This window comes from Culex quinquefasciatus, chromosome 2 (assembly GCF_015732765.1).
Source record: "Culex quinquefasciatus strain JHB chromosome 2, VPISU_Cqui_1.0_pri_paternal, whole genome shotgun sequence".
Lineage (NCBI taxonomy): Eukaryota > Metazoa > Arthropoda > Insecta > Diptera > Culicidae > Culex > Culex quinquefasciatus.
Genome location: NC_051862.1, coordinates 47,784,930 through 47,794,476, shown reverse-complemented (window position 1 = coordinate 47,794,476; position 9,547 = coordinate 47,784,930). Strand labels below are relative to the sequence as shown.

The 9,547-nt window shown below is 33.8% G+C and overlaps 1 non-coding gene across 1 annotated transcript; it reads left to right on the top strand.

Moving 5' to 3' along the window:
- The first annotated feature begins 2,311 nt into the window (after positions 1 to 2,311).
- Positions 2,312 to 2,384, top strand: Trnav-aac. The gene has a single exon. It is a non-coding gene; the product is annotated as a tRNA-Val (tRNA).
- The last annotated feature ends 7,163 nt before the right edge of the window (positions 2,385 to 9,547 follow it).

The following is a 9,547-nucleotide window of genomic DNA, read 5'->3' as shown; positions in this document are numbered from 1 at the left end:
AAGAATATTTTTCAAAGTTTATGTCGCCTCCCCTTCACCATTCAAATAATAAATTGCGGAAAAAACCATCAATTTTTTTTCTGAAATTAAGAAGAATGTATCCATTTTAATTACTTTTAACAATGTTTTGAAACTAAGTCGTAAGATTGTATAGAACGGAAGAATTTACATTTTATAAAACTATTATCGTTTCACTCATATCTGTAGATTTTTTAAAGATCCTATTAGTGTTTTTGAATATAAATGCGGATTCAAAGCCATAACCGGGGTTACTTTCATAGGCTTGAGATTTTTGGCACAATGAAGAGTGCAAATTCAATACGTACGGAATGGTATGGAATCGTACTGACTGTGGTAGAGAAGTGTTAAAAGTACTTCCAGAAAAAAAATTCCATCATATTGAAAAGGTTTAAAAGTTAGTTATGCGTAGTTGAGAAAGTGTTGATAAGTGACATCATTTTATTATTCTCAAAGTGACATGATTTTCTCAACTAAAATTATTTAGAATCGGAAAACGGAATAAATTTTCGGATACTTTGGACAATTTTCCATTAGGAGAACGTAGACTATGTTTATAAATAATAAATATAACGTGTGCTTGGAACAAAATCTAAAATAATCTCCAAATTCATTTGCATTTTTAGTAGAACAAATTTAAGATACATTTTAAAAAATGGTTGATTCGTGCTGCGAATTTAGTTAAAAATTCAATATGATCCGATAATTTCATAAACAAAACAATTTTTTACAAATTTTAGGCAAAATTCTGACTTTTAAAAAAATACCTAAAATTAATCTGTATTTTGTTAAAAAGTTGATAAACTTTTAAAACTTAATATATTTTTTTTTCTTAATTACTTTATCAAAAACCGGTGCAATTGTACATTTCACGTAAAAATAAAATTTGAACACCTTAATCTGATTTTAACAAAAAAAACTAGGACTATCAAAGTCACCCGGTCTTCAGAATAAGAATTTTTAACGCAACTTTTTTTTCAATCACTATTAAAAACTTTAATTTTGTCGAAAAAATACTAAAAATAGTTCGCTTGTTACACAACTTTTAATTTAGTCTTCTTTTCGAATCTGTAGTAATCCAGAAAGTTTATTTTTCATTTATAAAATCTAATATTTCAAAATTTTGTATTTTTTTTTAATATTGCAGGATTATTTTTTAAGACTGTTAAAATGTTCTAATAAAAGTTGTAGCGTAGACAAAAAAAAATTGTGATCTTAAATAAAAGGTTTGCTTGTAACCATCACGATTTATCGCGATTCTTAAAGAAGATGATAATCTTGTTTTTCTTTGTCATCTCTGTTAAATGTCTCTGGTTCGATTCCCGTAGTCGACATTTTTGGTTTTTTTTTGTTTTGACGGATGAACTATTTATTGCAAATGAACCTCAAGGGAATAATTCTCTCGCCTTTCTCGAGCTATGTTCTCTGCGTCCGTGAATGGTACCACGATTCTCTCGACTCGAGGCCATTTTTCTATGGGTGTAATGATTTCTAAAGCAGCTGTCCCAATACACTTATATGCTCTGATTCGTCATCCCAGATAAATGTAAATATTTGAAAAAGATTTCACATAACTTTTTTTGATGATATTTTTGTACATTTTTTCGAAAAGAAATCATTCATTGAATTAAAGTTACATTTTGTCAATATTCACGTATATTTTTAAGGGCATTTTTTGTGTTTTTTTGATAAATAAAAATCACTTTTTTAAACGTTGTCTAAAATATGTCCACTTAACCCCTTTCAACCCCCCAACCAGCGGATGTAGCTCTGCTACTTGACTAGAGAAGCCGTGTGGCGTGGTGCTACAATTTAGCTACAAAGGGCCAACCTGGCCGCGATATCGCGCGCCGCGGTGCTACATATTTATAATCCCTGAGCCGGTCGCATCCGTGGCAAGCAGAAGAAGCACGTGTCAGAGGTTGGAGCCGTGGGAGATTTTCTGGCGGGCAATAGCAGTGTCAAAGTCCCGCAAAACACAGATTACACGCTCCGTGCACCGGAAATGTCAACCCAGCTTGCAATGAAATATTCAAATCCGATACTCTTTACTTCGTGGTTTGCGCTGAATCTGATTAAATTTACATAAGCTTTACTGTGAGTTTTAGGTGGTGCGGGGACGTGGGCCTGCGCCTAATCAAGGTTTATTACTGTTGACTTATTCCCAGCGCAACTTAATACTTACTGAACTGCATGTTTAAGTAATATGAATACTTTAAAACATGAATCAAATCAAGTTGAAGGTATTGAAATCATTGCAAGTCAATGTTCAAAAACACAATCTATACCAGTAGTATCCGTGGTGTAGTGGTTATCACATCCGCCTAACACGCGGAAGGCCCCCGGTTCGATCCCGGGCGGAAACAAAATCCTTTTTTAAGGTCGATAAAGTCAATCTGTGTAGTTGAAGGATTCTTGTACTAGGTAAAGTTTTGTGGAAACATAAATAATATCAATTTTTTAACAATTTGATCATTTCATAATTTACACAAAAAAAATCATTTTTTTTCCAGTTCAAAATTTGAGTTTATGATCAAAAATTAATGACCCGAATTTCATAGTTAAAGATGAAATGTTCCTAAAGAGACCTAATGATCTTTTCATAAGTTTCAAATCACGACTGACATTTGAACATCAGAACAGCTAAACAGAAGAAAGTTTGTAAATGCTAAACTCTAATGAAACCCATCAATTGATAAATGACATTTTTACTATCTAAACAAAGAAAACTCATCAAAACAGACAAAACAAAGCTAATTTTATCTCAGCTAAATGATCTTCCACTAAAACTCTCATCAAAATAATGATGTGACAGCTGAGTTTGAAAAGCGATTAAAGTTTTATGCGATTTAATCGAGCACTGCACACTCCCCCTCTCACCTCACAATTCTTCCCCGACAGTGAAAAACCTCATTTTTATGCTGGAAAACCCACCCCCCTTGGCAATAAATTGGCGGAGGAAAGCGAAAGCGGAACCGAAGCAAATTAGCTCGAGTCGGGAGAAGAAAATCTGAAAATCCGCACACCGGAAGAAGAAGACCAAGATTTTGAGCAGGGGGGGGGAGGGGGGGGGGCAAAAAGAAGAAGGACGGGTGAATGAACGTGAACGACGAAACGAACTCGTCATATTTTCTTCTTTTTTCCCTGTCGTGTCACGTTATCTTTTTGCGGGGGAGAAGCGGAAAGGACGGTTTTCTTTGACTGTCTCATTGGGGAATAGGGTGGGTGAGAGGGTATTTTTGAGTTTTGTAAAAGAATGCTTCTCCTGGAGTATGCACAACAAATATAAAATTTTAATTCATGATGTAAAGCAACAAGCAATTAACGTAAACATTCCAGTTCTTTATTTTTAAATGTTATTTGCTTAAAATTTACAAAAATTAGTAACTTACTTTAGGACTGCTCTGCTCATGTTCGCATAAATGTCCCATATGCAATAACAGTAAACTAAGAAATATGCATTTGAAGTTTGTTCCATACATTTGCATATTGGACATTTATGCGATCAGGAGCAGTGCTTACGTATACAAGTTTTCTATTTTGAGTCAAATGATTTTTTTTATTCTCTAGCAATTAACAAATTTATGAAACAGTAAGTTTTTACTTTTTATATGTAAATGTGAATGAAATTAAAAAAAAAACTATTTATTAAAAAACTGCATAATCATAAACAACAACAAATATATGAAGATCTAATCGAAGATTCCTGAAGAATAAAACTAAATAAAAAATTATGTACAGTTCTAGCGCTGCAGTTCTATGGCTCCTTTGGCAATGAGAAAAAAATCCTTTTTTAAGGAATTTAAACACTTATTTTTGGCATTTTCAATTGATTCACAATATTTGATTATTTCTTAATTATTTTTAAAGATTTTTTGCACTGTATGTTTAGAATTATTTTCCAGTGTTGATGAGCACATTAAAAAAATATTGCACCAGTTTTGCCTTCCTCACTTCACTGAAGCAAGGCTATAAAATCACTCGAAAAATTAACTTCTTAAATACGACTCCTAGATATACCTTCACGAATACCTATCGACTCAGAATCAAATTCTGAACAAATGTCTGTGGGGATGTGTGTAGACATGATTTTTTTTTCCACACGATTATCTCAGAACTGGCTGTACCGATTTTGGCCGGATCCGCCATATTCTGTTCGTTTTGGGGTCCCGTAAGACCCTATTAAATTTTATCCTGTTTAGTGAAGTACTTTTAAAGTTATGCCAAAAAAAAGTTTTTTTGTAGCTACAAAAAAGGGTGATTTTTGCTTAACCTCAAAGGCCGGGTCTTTTTGCTTTTTTGACTTTTTGACCACGCGGGGGATTGGCAGCCACACCCCCTTGCATGCGTATCGCCCGGTTGCCACATCGCTTAAGCAGTGTCTGCGTCTCTTCTGGAAAAATCTGTATTAATTATTTTGCTGCATCATTTTGTCTCGACAAAGATTTACACGAACTTTTTACTTAAATATATAACTCATGAGACTTTTCACCTTTATTTTGAAGAGTTGGTAAAAAAAGAATTAAAAATTGCTGTTCAAGTAAAATCAATAATAAAAAAAAAAAATGAAAAATAAAATAAAAAAAAAAACTCTTAAATTAATTTGTAAATACCACCTAAAATACAACATGAATGCGAGGAAGGCACCAACCACCTTAAGGTGGATTAAGTAACGTTTTTAAATTAGAACCAGATTTTGAACCAACCTAAACATAAGCATAACAGGTGCCTTTTTTACTACCCTAAACAAAAGAAAAAATAAAATTAATAATACGTTTTATAATTCAACTTATTGGCGATAATAAGTCAAATAAAAAAATCGCAATCATAACCGGAAACTTTGTCGAAGTCACCAAATCGGCAAGAAAATTCCTTCTCAAGATACAGATGTTTTAACATTCCCATTCTGTTTTTAACTTAAGATTTTACTTAAGGAATGCATGTACAAAGTTGCATCCAAATTTAAAAAAAATCAGAATAGAAATTCTAGAAAAAAATGCAAAATTTCAAAGCAATTAAATTAAATTAAAAAAAAATACACTAATTCAAACGTAATGTTGGCAAATTATTTTACAACCCTCTTAAACCTAAATTTATTTAATTTTATTTTATTCATTCATTAAATCATTCCAACATGGTACATTCAACCCCCCGTGGCTGGTATTTTTTTCGTTTGACACTTTTTTAGTTTGTACCCCGTTGGATGGTCAAAGTGAAACTAAAAAGTGACGAACTGTTACTTTTTACACGGCGCTCACGCACACTATCAAAACAAGCGTTCATTAGTGTGTGTGAACTCCGTGTAAAAGCGGTGTCAAACTAAAAAGTGACCCCATTTTTTAAACATTTGTCACTAAATTGGAATCGAAGTTAAAGTTTTACTATAAGCTCTCATAATTTTGAACTGAAATATTAAACACAGTTATCGTAATTTTTTTCTCAAAATGATAGTTTTTAATTGTCATTAACGAGAACTTTGATGTTGAAGAGAACTCAACCATTTTCTATTTCCAGTTTATTTTTTATCGAAAACTTCTTCAAATTCATGCTCCAAAAACCCTTTAAATGTTCAATTTGATTTTTTAAACGTGATAAATACGTTTTTTTTCGGAATTCTGAGTACGCCATCAAATCGGGCGCCTAATTTTACATAAAAGTCCCTTTGACACCAAATTTCTATCTCATCACCGTTTCAGGCTGCAAATTATTGAAGAACACCTCTTTTTTCGCATGTTCAAAAATGGAAGGGGTCGTACCGCCCCTCCGTCACGAGATATCAAAAAACGGACAAAATTTACCCCTTAGGACAAAGTTTCACGCAAATCGAAGAGGGGTCGGGGCATATTTTTCCGATTTCGTGTGAGTTGGTAGATAATTACCCATCTCTTCTGCCAGATTTTTTCAATTTATGTTTTATAAAAAATATTCATTTTAGATGGATGGTATCGAATATTGTTAAGCATTTTCTGATAAGTAAAAAGTCAGAATGAATTTTAAAAGGGTGTTGCTTTAAAATTAAGATTTGATTACCTGAACTCCGATTTTGATTCATTTAAAAAAACATCTTTTAGATTAGGCCGTTGCAAATATTTTTCAAATTGTATGTCACCCCCGTCCCTCCTTCAAAATCGGTCCGAAAAATCAGGGGGTAAAAAAATATTTTTTCAAAGATCTTGAAAATTTCAATGAAAATATAAGTCTAATCAACTGAAAACAATCTAAAATTACTTTTTTATGTATAGATAATCATATTAAGAATGTTTGAGATCGTTTAAAAATATTTTGGAGCTTTATAAAAACAGAGTGTAAAGCACCGCAAAAACATTATTTTTTGCAATAACAATTTTTTTTTTCAATACTTAGAAATTTTGGAAACTTATGATTGCAAAACATCTGGACAAATGTGTACTGCAATTTAAAACATTTTTTGCATTCAAAATCAAATTATTGGCTCTACAGCATTGCCTAAGCGTTCTCGATTGCGACAAATTAGGAAGGCTTGATTTTTGAGGCAATTGCAAACCTCTTTTTACACCTTAGCTTCCATCCACCCCGGGATTCGAACTGACGACCTTTGGATTGTGAGCCCAACTGCCTACCAGCGACTCCACCAGGACAGGACCCAGGGAGACGACTCCTACACCGTGCCTGAGCTAACGACCTAACCTTTTTAGGTTAGTCCGGGCCAACATTTACTTCCCGTCCGACGGAAGGCGTGATCAGACAAATCTCGTCTCAAAATTTGCCACCGGGACCTTCTGGGATCGAACCCAGGCCGACTGGGTGAGAGGCAATCACGCTTACCCCTACACCACGGTCCCGGGATTAGAATGTTAAAATCGTGGCCTGTAATTTAATTTTTTTAAACTTTTTTTTTGTAAAATTGAAAACATTTAAAATTTCACGAAAGATTTTGTTTTAATGAAACATAAGATTTGTTTGTTGGATAAATGCAAATGTTATAATGAAGCAATTTTCACACAAAAAATATCAGGAGACTACCCTAAAACCAGCCTTTACACCGGAAACTGCTACGAAATAAAACAAGACAAGGAAAGAGCCAAAATCAATCTTGAAGGATGAGGCTTTTCATTTCCCGTTGGAAGCAACCACACTCAAAAAAATCGTGTACACACACACTCAGTCTGAATCCTGGCAGACACCATGCTCTAATGAAAATGAAAGCTCAAATCACGGGGCTCTTTCGCTGGGAAAAATGTAAGGAGAAGAAAAAAGTGAGCCAGCATTTTGTTCTTTTCATTTTGGCGCAGGATGCTGTCTTCGCATGTCGTCGTTGGGAAATCTCAGCTGCCATCTCAGAAAGGGAAGGAAAATCCAAGAAAGAATGAAGGAAATTTAAAAGTGGAATGGGGAAGAGAAGAGAAAAAATGTTCCATCAAATGCGATGTTTTAAATTGGGGCATAAAAAAATCGCATAAATTGTATTTTTATTTATTATTAAAATGTCGCTTCGACGAAAGACTCATATTTTATGCGGTTAATTCTGCTCATGACAACGGGAAGATGGATGATGTGATGTTGCTGGTTACCGGAGACCTGGAGTTTGGGTAGCAATTTTCGGTTTTTATCTCGTGTGCAGCTGAGCGGAGCGTGACGACGACGGTGACGATGGAAAAATCTGGAAAAGTAGTTTAATGGTTAATTACTTTCAGATCATTTTTCATTTCAAATTTCTTAAAATAATCAGATATTTGTGAAAAAATGCAAGACAAAAATTGACTTTACTTACTGTGCATTAACCTCCCCCTCAAGGTAACAACTTTCTTCTGAGGACGGGGTGGTAATGGGTACGTACCCTTATGATTCAGTACAAATTCGATTAAGTGTACCTTAAAATGCTGGTCCCCACACAGAGCGTCGTTCGAAAGAGACACACCAGCACAGTACCAAAGTTGGAAAGCGGATTTCCGCCTCTGGGAGTATTTTCTTCTGTACAAACTTATTCTGCCGTTTACACGAGTCCCACCGAGAAGCAGGTGATTTCCTTTGGACTCATCTCTTTGCATCCTTTTCAGGAGGAGGGTAATGGGAAAAATTTCACCTTCCAGGAAATTATCTCATTTGAATTGTTCTTGCTAAAAATGGTACAAGCTTTTTTTTGCAGTGAAGAAAAGTACTATCTCTGGTTCTTTCAAATGAAATATTTTATAAATGCTAACTGAACATTTGCAACAACTCATGATACATTTTCAGACTTATCTGGTGATTCACAGTGATTATCAACCAGCATAACAAGTAACCTTCTGAGAAGGTACAAACTTGAAAAACCACTTTCATTAGAGTGCTCAAATTGAAACAGGAGGATAAGTAGACCCTTTTCTTGTAATTTTTCTTAAAAGGTGACTTTCAGAGAAAGTATTAATTGTAGATCAAGTCAATTGAAAGGAAATCATTATAAATTGTTTTCACACTGATTTATTTTCGATTTTTATATATCAGCAATTCTATTTGAAAAGGGCCTAAACCGAAAAAAAGTTCTTTCTGGGGGTTGCTTGGTCAACATTATTAGACCCGTATTTTTTTGTTTGGCCATAAGGGAGACCTACATCGTGCTAGAGTGGTTTGATAAATGGCAATTTTCGTAATTTTTCGCAAAAACCACTTTTTCAAAAAAATCATATTTCCGCGTCATTTCATCCGATTTTAGCTGTCTTAGACGCAAAAGAAAGGTGATAAGTTTGGCTATTTGAGAAAAATTATAAGAAGTACCAAAAGTTGCGTCTTTCAATAACGACAATTTTGATACCCAAACATGTATAGTATACAGAAAATAAAATGATGGTAATATTAATCATGAAATGGCGACAGATTTTGTGGCAAAAAATGTGTAATATTACATCAGAAAATTATGATTTTTTATCAGTTTCTGATGAATATTCATCAGGTTCACATTTTTACACATTTTTTATGTAATATTACTGAAAAATGAGGTATTATTCAACCTTCCAAATTTTCAACATTCCAAAATTCAACTTTTTTTCTGTGAAGTCGAAATTTCGCAAGCATTGATATTTGAAATGCTGAGAAATAGTTTTGTGAGTAGGAGCATAAGCATATGAAATTGATTAATAAACTCTCGATAAACTTAGAATTTATAAAACATCTAGCTTTTATTACTTTCATACAGTGAATATGAGAAGCAAGATATGATATGATTTGTGATATTGATCTTCAGAGAAATTTTCCCACAGAAGGCAAATTTCACGATTTAGTTTAATTTTGACGTTGACTGTGCTTATTTATCAATCAAGGAACTGGAAAGACTTCTTAAAAATAAATGCTGGAAATCTTTTGGAATGGCTTAGGGTAGAGTAGTCATCAATGAGACACGGGGAACAATGATAAAATGGCTCTCACAAGTCGTAGTTTCAACCAATCAGGCTCATATTTGGGGAAAAGGTGTGTCTACTGGATACACGTCTGCCATAAAAGTGGCTTTGGTTATGGACGCTCCCTTGAAAAATAATTCATAAATGTTTGAATCTGGGGTGTAAAAGTAAATCATGGA